General features: G+C 42.6%; 1 protein-coding gene across 1 annotated transcript in view; it reads left to right on the top strand.

The window, feature by feature from the left end:
* VSTM2B (V-set and transmembrane domain containing 2B) overlaps positions 1–14,440 on the top strand; it is a 51,103-nt gene that overhangs the window by 36,285 nt on the left and 378 nt on the right. The window lies entirely within an intron of this gene.

Genomic DNA, 14,440 nt, shown 5'->3' with positions numbered 1-14,440 from the left:
GTTAAAAATGACCATTCTTGGTGCTTGGATAAGGCAGGGAGATCACTTAATGCTGACTAGGCCTTGTCCTCTCTTAACACTACTACTCCCTACCCTCAACATACTTACTTATGATACACTAGGAAAATGTAGTGTGGGGGGGGGGGTGTTGTTTAATTATGTCCAACTCTCCATGACCCCATTTGGGGTTTTCTTGGCAAAGATACCGGAGTGGTTTGCCATTTCCTTCTCCAGCTTATTTTGCAGATGAAGAAACTGAGAAAAACAGGGGTTAAACAACTTGCCCAGGGTCACACAGCTAGTAAATGTCTGAGGCAAGATTTTACTCAGGTCTTCTCAACTCCAGGCCCAGTGCTCTATCCACTGCGTTACCTAGCTACCCAGTGTGTACATAGATAAGTACAAAATACATACAAAACAACACAAAGGGAGAGACAGAGACAAAGAGGAATCAGACAGAGACAGGGAAAAAGGGGACAAAAAGACAGAGAGAAAAAGGAGACAAAGACAAAGAGAAAAAGGAGACAGAGAGAGAGAACTCCTAAGTGTGGGGATCAAGAAAGGTTTCAAGCAGAATGTTTCACCTCAGTTCAGCTTTGAGAGATGGTGGGGATGTGAAGCAGTGGAGGGAGAAAGAGAGCATCTGCCTGATAAAGGAGACCGCCTAGGCAACAGTCAATTAGAGCGTGATGATAATGAGGCTGAGCCACCGTTTAACTCTGTTTCTTGGCTATAAACTATGCCCCCAACCCAGCCAGGAATATTTCAAATGATTTCTTGGGGTAATGGGTAAGGGAGATTGGACAACTGGCCCAGCACAAATCCAGCTCCACCAGTGAAAATAATAATTCAGAAGTGCTTATTCTACTGACTGTGGGTCATTGCTGACCAGGAATATAAGTTCCATTTTATGTTCATCAAGAGAAGTTATCACTCTTACAAGACTTCCTGATAGAGCTGTTTGAACTCAACTGTTGCTGGGCAGCTTTCAAAGGGAAGCTCCCAGGCAGAGGCTGCTTCAAGTGTTACATCTTTGTGGACCCCAGGTCAGGGCTGTGGCTACCCCGCTTTTTGCCCTTTGGGTGGCTGTTTCAACTTGCAAGGGCTTCTGTGTTTCAGCCTGTGTTTTATCATCTTGGAGAGTAAGTGATAAAATTAATATGATTTGAACAGAAGAGGCTTTGATTTCTTTAACAATCATTAGCAAAATGGTGGTACTTGTTTAATACAATAAAACTAATCAGATAATGAGCCTTCAGAAGACTGGCCCTCACTTTTCACAGTCTAGTTTTCCAGCTTAATAATGACAAGTCAACCTCCTGAGTACTCCAGTGGCATCCAAGACCCCCTGCGGGAAAAATGAAATAGTTACAGCAACAAACAAAGTCCCGTGAAAGTATTTTAAGTGAACACGTGCCTACAGCAGCACCTGTCCCAACCATTCTGCCATGTTTGATGCTCTAGGAAGTACAAAAGGTCTCTGTGCCCAGCTCTAAGAAAGGCTGAGTAGGGGGACTTCACTGTTCATCCCTGAAACTGGAAAAGCCGAGTGTGAATAACTCCAGCCAGCTCCCCTCACCCTACACCCTCTTTTCTCTCCCTTCTTCTTGCTCTCCTCCTCCTTTCCTTTTTCCTCTCCTTCTTCTCCTTCTTCTTGTTTGTTGAGAGGCAAAATCACTTAATAATAATTAGCATTTACATTTTATGGTTTGCAAAGCATTTTACATTTGTTATTTTTATCTGAGCCTCCCAACCACTCAGTGTTAAGTGCTATTATTATCCCCATTTTACAGATGAGAAAACTGAGGCTGAGAGCATTTACGTGACTTACCCAGAGTTGCGTAGGTAGATAAGGCAGGAGGAAGTCAGTCAACAGTGCCAACTAGATCAGCTACAAGTTTATGTTATCTAATCTCAATTGAGCTGTCACTGCACATACAACAATCTTTTTATTATCCGCTGACTGATTTGACTGCACTCCCCACAGTAGATATCCTCAAGTCTCCTATATCCAGGGGGTGTGCTGGTGAAGGTTTAACAACTGGCTCCCCCTTTATCCCCCCAAAATAAAAGTACCCACGACACACTTGTACTACTTGGCTGCCTAGAAAAGCCGCTATAGAAAATCATGGGTAATAAAGACCTAAGGGAACTCAAGATATCCATAACTGACGCTAAGGTTAGCTTCAGTAAATGGCATGAGCATGGTATTAATGATTATGGCATCCTGAGTGTCAGTAGCTGGGGAAGACAGGTCAGCCCTGTGCTTAAGATCATTATTTTGGCAACTGTATGGAAGATGAACTATACGGGCCGCACGCCGGCCTTCTGCCAGTCGTGCGCCAGTACCCACTTCTCTTAAAAGAAGAGCACTGCCAGAGTCTTACCCATGCCTGTGTCCTCGGTCCTCAGCCGGATCACCACACAGAGACAAGCCATCGGAAGGCACCAACACCAGAGTTTTATTCAGAGGCCAACACAGCAAACCATCATAGCAAGCCCAAGCAGCAAGGCCAGAGCAACAGGCAGGACCCAGGGGAGAGCGCACGTGTGTGTTCTGACCACGCTTGTTCCTAAGTACCTACTTAGCCCCTCCTCCCCAGTCCGCTACTAGCCAATGATTGTAGGGTCAGATACTGGAAGGGGCTGTCTGAGTTTAGCACACCAAGGGGGAGGGAGTGACGTAGGAGGCCAGGATTGGATACAGGAAGGAGGCATCTGGGATTGACACATAGACAAGAGTACGTGACCTAGGAAGTCAGACTCAGGAGGGGACTGGGTCAGTGCTGCACAAAGTCAGGAAGGTCACAAGAGGCATCTGGGGATGACGTTGCATATAGGGAGGGGACTAAGCAGAGGGAACTCAGTCCTCTGCCATCCCACTCCCACATGGCACCGCCCCTTGCCTCAGGAGCTCAGGCTCGGCTACTTCCTTGCACCCAGCTTATCTCATAGCATTGCCCAATTGCCTCATGGCTTCTCCGAATCCAGCCCATCCCAGTACACACGATTCTGCCTACCACAGTCCCTGCCTCGACTTCCAAAATACCCAGATCTTACCTTACCCATGCCACAGTACCCGACTGGCAGCTGCCAACATCAGACAGTCCCTCACAATGAACTAGGACTGGAAGGGAGTAGAAGCCCACTGACCAGTTCAGAGTCAATTGCAATAGGTCAGGGTAGAAATGATGAGTGTCTGAACTACAATGGTGACCAGGTGAGTTGAGAAAAAGGGATGATTGTGAATGATATTATAACGGTAGACTTAGCAGAAGATTAGATATGGGGAGCGAGGGAGAATGAAGAGAAGGGATGAATACAAGGTGGCAAACCTAGATAACTAGAAGAATGGTGTTGTTGGTGTTATTGGTGTTACTGTTTGTCCTTTGTTCTCAAAGAGGACCATGACATCAGGATGGTGATGCCATGACTTGCAAGTGAATTGGATTTAAGTGAGGAAGGGCTGTGCAAATTCATGAGCCTCACTTTCTCCTCCAGTGCCATCTGGGTCCAGTGGCAAGTTATAGATGAGGAATACTGGAGATGCCCCCCACCCAAAGAAATGGTGTTACCATCAACAGAAATAGGGAAGTTTGGAAAAAGTGGGTTTAGACAAAGCAATCAGCAAATATTTGTTAAGTGCTGCTATGGGTCTAGCACTGTACTAGGCACTATGGATACAAAGACAAAAATGAAATACTCCCTACCCTCAGAGAACTTACATTTTATTGGGAGAAACTATACACACACACACAAACACACACAAACACACAAAAAAAAATAGAAAATATATACAAAGTAAAGATCAAGTAATTTGGGAACTAGGTGATTAGCAGCTGAAATAAGAGTTTCTGTGAGGTAGAAGTGAAAAAGGAGTGCATTCCAAGCATAGGGGAAAGTCTGGGCAAAGATGGGAGAAGCAGTGTCATATGTGAGGAACAAGTAGGCCAATTTGGCTGAACCACATGAAGGGAAATAATGTATAATGAACCTGGAAAGATAAACTGGAGCCTGATAGTGAAGAGCTTTAAATGACAAGAAAATGAGCTTATGTTTCCATCCTAGAAGCATCAGGGAATGACATGGTTAAACCTATGCTTTCAATATATCACTGCGGCTGTGTAGAAGATGGATTGGTAAGGGAAAGAGTCATCCAGTGACATGGCTACTGTAATCATCCAGAGAAGTGATGATGCTAAAAGTAGGGTAATGGCCAAGTGATTGGAAAGAAGGGAAGGGATTGGAGTAATATCATGGAGGTGACATTGACAAGACTTGATGACTGACTGGATGTGGCATGGTGAGAGGGAGTAAGGAGGAAAGCATTACTCCAAGGCTGTGAACATGAGTGACTAAAAGGATGGTGTTACTGTCCATAGAAATAGGGAAATTAGGAAAAGAGGTAGATTTAGGAAGAAAGATAATGAATTTTGTCATGTAAATATTGAGTCTGAGATGTTGATGAGATCTCAAATCCAGTGGTGAATGTATAATTGGCAGTTAGTGGAGAAGGGCTAGAGCTCATAGAGAGATTAGGGCTGAAAATATTGATTTGGGAATCATATACACAGAAATGATCATTGAACCCAAAGGTACTGATAAAATTATTGAGAGGCATAGAGAGAAGAGAGGAGAAGGCTCAGGATGGAGCTTCAGGGAACACTGAAAGTTAAAAGGCAAGTCTTGGAGGGTGAGCAAGCAAAGGAGACTAAGGAGGAACTATCAAACAGGTATAGAGAGAACCAAGAGACAGCAGTCTCACAAAGCAAAGGAGGAGAGAGTACCCAGGATGAGGGGGTCATAAAGTCAACAGTGTCAGAAGTAGCATAGAGGTTAAGAAGTATAAAGTCTGGAAAACAGCCATCGAATTTAGCAATACAACGATCATCGGAGAGAGTCATTTCAGTCTATTAATGGGGTAGGAAATCAGATTGTGTGGGGTTTAGAAGACAGCAGGAGAAGAGGCATTGATAACAACAAATGTAGACAGCTATTTCTAGGAGTTTGGATGCAGAAGGAAGAAGAAACAACAGGATGCTAGCTTGAGGGGATAGCAAGGTTAAGTGAAGTTTTGCTTTTGGTTTTCTAAGGATGGAGAGATTTCGGCTTATTTGTAGGCAAAAGGAAGGAAGCTGGTGTATGAGGAGAAATTGACAATTTGAGAGAAGGAATGCTTTTCCTTAGTAAAAAGAAGGATTATCTATTCTAAAAAATCTGAAGCAAAGGAGAGAAAATGGGAGTGGGAGGAGTATTCAAGGGTTCTATAGGGTTGAGAAGGGAACTGGCCTCTATTTCCTCAGTAAAGCAGACAGTAACAATCTCTGTTGAGGGGATATACTGGAGCCAGCTACTACCAACTTGGGAGAAATTTTGAAATATTCATCATGAGGAGTTACACCTTAAAAATTGGCAGGTGCTACAAATGGTGGCTTGGCTTATTATTTTGTTGACTATCTAGTTTAAGAAAGTGGTAGGGAAAATATTAACAATGCAGATCAAACTTAAAAGTGTGCCATGGGTACTTTTATTTTGGGGGGGAAATGGGGGATCCGGTTGTTAAACCTTTACCAGCACACCCCCTGGGTATAGGAGACTTGAGGATATCTATTGTGGGGAGTGCAGTCAAATCAATCAGCGGATAATAAAAAGATTGTTGTATGTGCAGTGACAGCTCAATCGAGATTAGATAACATAAACTTGTAGCTGACCTAGTTGGCACAGTTGACTGACTTCCTCCTGCATCGTTCAGCAGCACAGAAGCAGAAGCAGAGAGGAAGTTGGTGGGGATAAACCAAACAAAAGAAGTATTTGTGGGGAACTGTCCAGCTGCCAAACACACCTCAGGGAGAAGATAGCAGGGTGGGTGACTCAAATAGACATTTGTGCATCCTGGTTCTTCCATTTGCCTGAGGCATAAGTGGTAACAGGGTAAGGAAGGGAGGGATTCAAGGGTAGAAGGTAATATATATCTGAACTAACAAACAGTAAGGTGATGATTTTGAACAGAGGACAGTGAGGCCAGAGCAAGGTTGATGGGCTAGGAAAGCAGGGCATAATGGAGTGACTGAACAGAGAATATGGAGAGATGGAAGGATAAGAAATTACAATCAGAAGATTGTCAGAGGTCTAGGTGTAGGTCGAAGAGTTGTGTATGGCTGAGATGGAGTAGAATTATGTATAGGTCATGGAAGCTGAGGGGACATATGAACTGGGAGACCAAGGTGTTTTAGTCAATATGTATATCAGATAAATAACCAGGTAAGAGGACAAAGGTTTATATGGAGATACAGACATAGTCAGGTACTGAACACTTTGAGAAAGGGTGAAGATGACTTGATGTCAACCACAGGGAATAGCTAACTGCTTACGAAAAGGATTTAGACCAATTGATATAGACTGATAGGGTGAACCTCAAAGGAACAGTGGTGATGATGTTACGATGGCAGAGGAAGGGTCTGGAAGTGAGAGTGAGGAGAACAAAATATGTCTTTTCCTCTTATGTGTAATGAGAGATAAGGATGAAGGAGGCAGTGTCTCTGAAACCCAGGATTTAAGGAAGGAGGCAGTGGGACTTTGCAGGCATAGCACTGGAAAATATTTTTTGACTGGGATTTTCAGCTTTAAGGCTCCTGTGATGATGGAGGTCATTCCCTCAAATGCTAGGCAAAAACAGATATTGATTTAGGCATCTGCACAAATAAATACACAGAGACTGAAAATATTCTGCGAATGCTCTCCGCGCAATACTTAGGGGCTTAGATCCACTAGTAGTCTAGGGTCTAGGGCCTCCAGTTCCATTAGAATGTAAGCCCTTTGAGAGCAGGGATTATTGTTACTCTTTGTATATTTATCTCCAGTGCTTCGCATATCACCTGGCACAGAGTAGTTGCTTAATAAGGGCTTGTTTATTGATTAATTCATCGATTGGCAGAGAGGCATTATGGAGGAGTGGATAGGATGCAGAATCAGGAAGACTCTAACTCTATAATCCTATGATGCTATGACCTCTGGAAATTCTGAATTACTGCAGTGTTAGAATTCAGATTTCCTTGGAACGGCTAATCTCCAACACCTAGTGCTATTTGCATCTGGGGAAGTAAAAGGAAAGTTATCAGTGGGGAACTGTCCAGCGCCTACATGCTCCTGCTGCAGAACACACTATGGGTGACTCAGCAAGACATTGCTGCAGCCTTCTTCCATTTGCCTGAGATCTGTGGGGTTTACTTGTAGGGAAATGTTTTTTAAGGCAAAAAGCACCCTATTTCCTCTAACCATTCTATCTTGGAAAATGTTTCTATTGGGAGACAAACACCCAGAAAATAAATTATTTTTCGGGAAAGCATGAAAGGAGAGATTGGGATCCAGGGTTGGGAGGGAAGTAGTTACAGAGTCAGAGACAGATGGCCTTGGAGTCAGTAACACCTGGGTTCACATCCCACCTCAGATATTTATCAGATATATGACCCTGGGCAAGTCACTTAACTTTCATGTATCTGTCTTCTCTGTAAAAGAGGGAGTTGGGCTCTAAGGTCCCTTCTAGCTCTAAATCTGTAATCTTATGAAATATATATGTGTATGCATGTAATATATGAATCACAATGTATATATGTACATAATGTATATATGTAAAATTGTGTATGTACATTATATCTGTATCATACCTTATACATTTCAAATTCAACATTTTCTAAGCACCAACTATGGAAAGGTCTTTCATATACCTTATCTCATTTGATCCTAACAACATCCCTGAAGGAGGAGTATAACTATTATTCTCATTTTATAAACAAGGAATCAGAGACCCAGAAATATTTATTAATTTACCAAAAGTCATACAACTGGTCAGTTCTACAACATAGAACCTGACTCTCACAGCCTCCTGAATGTCAGCCCAGGGTTCTTTCTACTGTACTAAGTATTCTATTCTCTACATAAAATTTTACTAGGTAAAGAAGGAGCTCATCTTCCTGAGTTCAAATCTGGCCTCAAATACTTACTACCTGTGTGACACAGAGCAAGTCACTCAACTCTATTTGCCTCAGTTTCCTCATCTGTAAAATGAGCTGGAGAAGGAAATGGCAAGCTACTCCAGTATCTTTGCCAAGAAAACCCCAAACAGGGTGGAGTCAGCACAACTGAAACAAGAATGAGCTACTCACATAAACTTAAATGATAATAATAATCATAGTTAACATTTGTATAATGCTTTAAGATTTGCAAAGTGCCTTCCAAATGTTATCTCATTTGATCTCTGTGATAGCCCTTGGAGGTACATGTTATTATTATTCCTACTTTACAGGTATAGAAACTGAGGGTTAATTGACTTGTCCAGGGTCACATAGGTAGTAAGTGCCTATTCACTATTTGAACTCAGGTTTTGTCTTCCTGTGCCACCTCATTGCAAATGAGAGTGGACAATGAATTCTGGTAAGGACTTAGATGGAGGAACTGAAAGTTTAGTGACATTTTGATTTCTCTGATCTAATAAGCATTGAAAATAATTAATATGAATGTAAATAGTCACAAACTTAGTTCTGTGGATGGTTGACCAGAGTTAAGGTGTTGTCATCCTTAGCTTGGCTGATCCCAAATCCCAAGCATTTCATCCTCTGAGGCACCTCCTGCCCTGGCCTCTTATCTCCTACAAGGGGACAGCTGTTTAATGCCTTTCATCCCTGACTTGAGCAGATTGCTGCGTTTGTTGGCTATTTATACCAGGTCTTTTGGAAGTCTTTGAACATTTTGTAAAAATCTGGAATCATTGAGGCAGGTACGTTTGAAACAAGTAGTCTGCAAACAGAGCTTAAAGGCCCAAGTGAAGGTTCTCCCAGCAGATATGGCCTTCAGCTCTTTCAGCCATAGGACAGATTGCCTTCTCACCTAGAGGGGCCATTTTTCATTTGTCACCAGAGCTTAAATAAAAATATGCTGTGCACTGCTGGGAAATGCTGTATCCTGAATGTGAATATATGTGAATGCTGGTCACAGAACTTTTCTGTTCTCACTACTCGAATAGAAAAGTATATAGCATGACCCAAGAGAAAGAATGCAGGCTCTAGATTCAGAGAGCCTTGGTTCAAATCCAGTCTCTGGTGCTTATTACTAGGGTGTCTTTGGACAAGTCATTTAACTTCCCTGGGTGTGGGGTACAGAAACCCTTATCAATGAATCGGAGACTCAGAGATATTAGCAAAAAGAACAATTCATTTATTGGCTTTCTCGAGAAAGGGCTCCCCCAGAGCACCAAAAAAATAATTGGCAGAGACCAAAGAGAGTGGAGGTGTGTTCAGATCCTAGTCACAATCCCCTCCCCAGACCCCTCCTCAGGGCTCATTAATGCAAGCTCTGAGGGTACAATCTATTCCAGGCAATCTACCCCAGCAACAAAGAACAAAGACACTTTCACAACTTGCCTGGAGACAGGGAAAAGCAGGAGATTTTCTTTTTCTTTTTCTTGTTAGAGTAAATAGTTTTAGAAAGCGAGGAGGAGGTCTGATAAAGTACAAGATGTGTTGAAAAGCATGTTTCTTTACAAGGTCAACCGGCTGCAAGTGTTTCAACAGAACAAGAAACGATTAACTAACTCCCTGAGGAGGCTTCATTCCTGAGAGATTCTCAGAGATCATCTCTCACACCTGGGCCTCGGTTTCCTAATTTGTAAAATGAAGGAGGTTAGAGTAAATGATCTTTTTTGTGTCCTGAGGGCCTGGCCAACCACGCCTATCTCCCAAGGATTGTAGGCAGTCTTTAGAAACTCCACCTCTTCCACCTCCCTGGGGTTGTTAGTGAATTATAAAGTGCCATAGAAATTCAATTCATTATTATCAAAAGGCCTTTGAAATAACAATAGTTCACAGTGACACCCTCTGGAAGCAGTTTGAAGACTATTAAGGACAGCCAAACCAGAAGAAGGCTCAAGAATAATGATTGTCTAAAAGAAATTAATATCTTAAGAGGAAAATGCACATTTGGCCTGTCCTTGCCATCTCCTTCATGAACGGGCCTAAAGACATCCAAATGAGGACAAAACATATGGGAAAGTGGCTAATTTTCCCCCCTTCTCATTGAAGTGCTTTGTCACTGTATAGGCACAAACATTGCCTTAGGAAGGACAGGATCACACGGAATCATAGACTATCAGACCTGGATGAGACTACAAAGATTGTGAGTTTTAGAGCCAGAAGGGATTTTACACTGAGCAAGGGACCTTAGAGACCAATGCCTTCATATTATTCACAGTTAGTTAAAGAAGCAGCTAGTTGGGGCAGCTAGGTGGCGCAGTGGATAGAGCACTGGCTCTGGATTCAGGAGGACCTGAGCTCAAATCCAGCCTCAGACACATGACTTACTAGCTGTGTGACCCTGAGCGAGTCACTTAACCCTATTGCCTAGCCAAAAAAAAAAAAAAAGAAAGAAAAAGAAGAAGAAGCAGCTAGTCAAAGGGCTTTATTTTAAAGATGGGAAATTGAGCCTCTGAGAAGTAGTCTTGCCCAAGGTCATATAGCTAGTTAGTGGCACAGCTGGAATGCTTAGGGATGAGACAATAAACCCAGAAGAGATATTCTATAAGAAAGGGAATGGTTTAGCCTGTAGGGGAAATTGAGGTTGCAGTTTAATTGTGGCATCAAGTTAAATAGAGTATAAGCTCCTTGAGGACAGGGACTGTTTTGTTGTTGTCTTTGTATCCCTGGTACCTACCTTGCAAATCTTCATTTTATTTATTTCCTGTGTTTTGTTTGGATCTGTGAATTTATTGATGTAAAGAATTCCTAATTTGGAAACTTTCTCCAGGAGGGAGACAGGCAACTCATCTGTAATTTACAGTATTAGTTGCTTGGAGTACTGAGAGGCTAAATAACTTGCTAGGGATTAGGCAGTTAGTATGTGCCAAAGGCTTAAACCCAAGTCTTTCTACCTCAAAGGCTGGCCCCTCTATCCATTGCAATAGGTAATAGGTCACTTAATAAATGTTAAATTGAACTGAATTATACCAGAGTCCTCAGTCTGAGAAATAGACCCCAGTGACTTGTACTCAGTTCCCTGGGGCCACACTTTGGGAAGGATGTGGATGATCTGAAGAGCCTCTAGTCAAAGGCGACCCAGATGGTGAAAGGCCTCTGAGCTCCTGCCACGTGACAGGGGTTTGACCCCGGGCAAATCATTTACTTCAGTGTTCTTAAGCAGACCTCTAAGACTGAGAGCTTCAAAGGGAAGGTGCTGACTTAAATACACGTACAGCATTTTTGCAAATCTTAAAACACTTCGAGGGAATGACTAAAATAAGATAGCTGTCTTCAAGTACTTGCATTGTTAGGTATAAAAGGTTAGCCTTGCTCTGCTTGCCCCTCCCCCACCTCTGAGCAAAACAAGCCGCAGCAGGTTGAAGATATCAACAAGCATTTCTAGATTTGATGGAGTTCTCTAAAAGCGGAACATAGTAGGTTCCCCATTATTCTAAGTCTTTAAGTAAAGGCCAAAGGACCACTTGTTAAGAATATGGTAGAGGGGATTCTGGTTCAGGTATGAGTTGTATTAGATGGCCTCTGAAGTTCTTTCACTTCAGAGATTCTATAATTCTGCGATTATCTGAATGAGCTAACCCTGTAAGGGTTATGGGTTAGATGTGAAGAATCCTGGGGGCTTAAGTGAAAAAAGTGGCACAGTGGATAGAGTTCCAAACCTGGAGTCAGAAAGACTCATCTTCATGAGTTCAAATATGGCCTCAGACACTTACTAGCTCTGTGACCCTGGACAAGTCACTTAGCCCTATTTGCCTCAGTTTCCTCATCTGTCAAATGAACTGGAGAAGGAAATGGCAAACCACTCCAATATCTTTGTCAAGAAAACCCCAAGGTCACAAAGAGTCAGACGTGACTGAAATGATTGAACAACAACAATCGTTGGAAAAAGGCAATTGCTTTCTCTGCCAGCCTTTACAAAGAAATAAACACTTAGGACTCTTGAATATTCCTGCATGAAAGCAGAAGGATGGACAAGATGACTTATCCAAGCTCCTTCTACTTACTAGTCATCAAATATTTGCTGAGCACACACTGCAGTGGATATAGAAAGATATGAGACAAAGTCCAAGTCATGCAAGGAGTGAGAGCCTAGTAGAAGGGGTCAGATTTTATACCCACCCTGCTACCCTCCGGGGTCACAAGTGATAGGCACCTGAGGCATACAAACAGTAAGATGGATCTCTCTGATTCTTAGTGAAAAAGAGGCTATTGATAAGGAGAGATACCCCTGTCAGAGACAAAAATTGAAACTTACATGGAAAGAAAGGCAATTTTTCACAGTTACTGTGAAGCCCATGCTGATTGTAGAGATCATAGCAGGAGCAGAGAGCAAAACCTGCTGATTTATGATTCAGTGTGGCACATGAGAGCATAAGACTTGAGCTAAAGGGAACCCTAGTGATTGTAGAATCAAACACCCTCATTTTACAAAGGAGGAAGCTGAGACCCAAAAAGGTCACATAATATGCTCAGGGTCATTAAAACCCAGGTCATCTGACACCAAACCAAGTGCGAGAGTGAGAGAGAAAGACAAAGAGACAGAGACAGAGCTAGAGACAGAGAGAGAGAGAGAGATTTCATTATTATAAGGAACTCCCAAGTGAGGAAACTCTTTCCACTAAATTATTATTTTAATAATAATAACAGCTAGTATTTATATAGTGTTTTAAGATTTGCAAAAATGCTGTACATGTATTTAAGTCAGCACCTTCCCTTTGAAGCTCTCAGTCTCAGAGGTCTGCTTAAGAACACTGAAGTAAATGATTTGCCCAGGGTCAAACAAGCCCTGTATTCAAACCCAGGTCATCTGACTGAGCAGAATGCTCTTTAAAAATTTAGCAATATCTTTTGTTTTTCTTTAGTGTAAGGAACTCCCAACAGAGAAAACTCCCTCTATCAATAAAGGCCAGCACGTTTTCCTCAACTTAGTCTTAGAAACTTTAGTCTAAGACTAATTAATGAAATGAGAGGTTAAGTGACTTGCTCCTCCAGGTCAAATAGTTCCCTATACCAATTAAGTCATAGGTCCAATCGATATTCCATTTGTTTTTAGATCCTCTGCATTTCTGAATACTTCCCTACCCCCTTCCCTACCCAGAAAGACATCCCTTGTGAAAAAGAATTAAAAAAAAAAGAGTCCCCTATTTTGAAGGTGAGTTCAGCAAAACTAATCAGTGCTCCAACCAAGAGTCTTCAGTGTTCTACATTCATAGTCACTCTCCCTTTGCAAAGAAGAGGAGAGGCACATTTTCTTCTCTCTTCTCTGGGGCCAAGCTGGTCATTACAATTAAATATCATTCAGTTTGTTTTGGTTGGGAGGTGGAGGGGAGTTGTTTTATTTTTTTCCACACTGCACCGCTGAACTGAATGCCATTTCAGCTTGTGCCAGGCTCAGCTTCAGCCTCAGCCTTTTAAGGGAAGTGGTGAATCCACATTGAAGTATTTAAAAATAGACTCAGCCAAGCATGAGGAGCTCCACTAGAAAGAACAGCCCTGTGCTGACAGCAGGATGCACTAGGTAGCTGAAGCTCATTTCCATCTCTTCCATCTGGTTCTGAGATGTTGATGGGAGCCCCTCTTCTAGTGGCTTTGGGCCTCCAGCTACATGTGGGCTGAGAAAGAATCCCCCCATCAGCACAGCTGCACAGAACTATTCAGTAAGACTGTGCTCCTGAGAACTTGCATGCAAAGTGAATTGGTATCAATCAAATCGAATTTAAAATGCACCAGGGAAACTGCAAACAAATAATGGTAATGTTCTGTGTTTCTGTGGCTTTAAACTTGACAAAGCCTTTTCACACAGAGCATCTGATTTCATCCTCTCAGCCCCAAAAACTTTGGGGGTTGGGTGAGGCAGGAGGTTTTATCCCCAGATGGGGAAATGGAGGCGCAGATCACATGGTAAAGTGGAAGCAAAGCTGGGTCTTGAACTAGGGGCTCTGATGTTTGTTGGCTTAATGCTCTTTCCACTACCACATGGCACACTACAAAAAACCTTAAAGGTGTTGCAGTTTTGGTTGCTGGGAACCCCAACAATGTGGTTTAAGGTTGCTGGGAACCCCAAAATGTAAGGGTACAGGGCAAATCTGCCTGGAAAGAATTCAAGCACTCTAGCCTTCTTTCAGTCAAAGTAGTGAGGTTTATTGTCGCCAATAGGAGCAGGGGGATTCCTAGTTGCAGATTCTGCAACTTAAATGGGGGTGACATTGATGCTTATATACAAAAGAGACAGTGAAGGGATCTGGATGGGAGTCCAGGGGTGGGCCAGGTGCAACAGTGAAAGGACTATCAAGTAGGCTAATTAGGTGATCCAGATGGGATTAAGGAATGGTCAGTTTATGCAAGTAGTCTGGGGTAGGCTACAGTGTGACAGTGAAAGGAATGTCAAGTAAGATAATTAGGTGATCTCGGTGGGC

This window comes from Vombatus ursinus, unplaced genomic scaffold (assembly GCF_900497805.2).
Source record: "Vombatus ursinus unplaced genomic scaffold, bare-nosed wombat genome assembly UNPS02014786.1, whole genome shotgun sequence".
NCBI lineage: Eukaryota > Metazoa > Chordata > Mammalia > Diprotodontia > Vombatidae > Vombatus > Vombatus ursinus.
The sequence above is the reverse complement of the archived record's forward strand: the minus strand, read 5'-3'. Positions and strand labels throughout refer to the sequence as shown.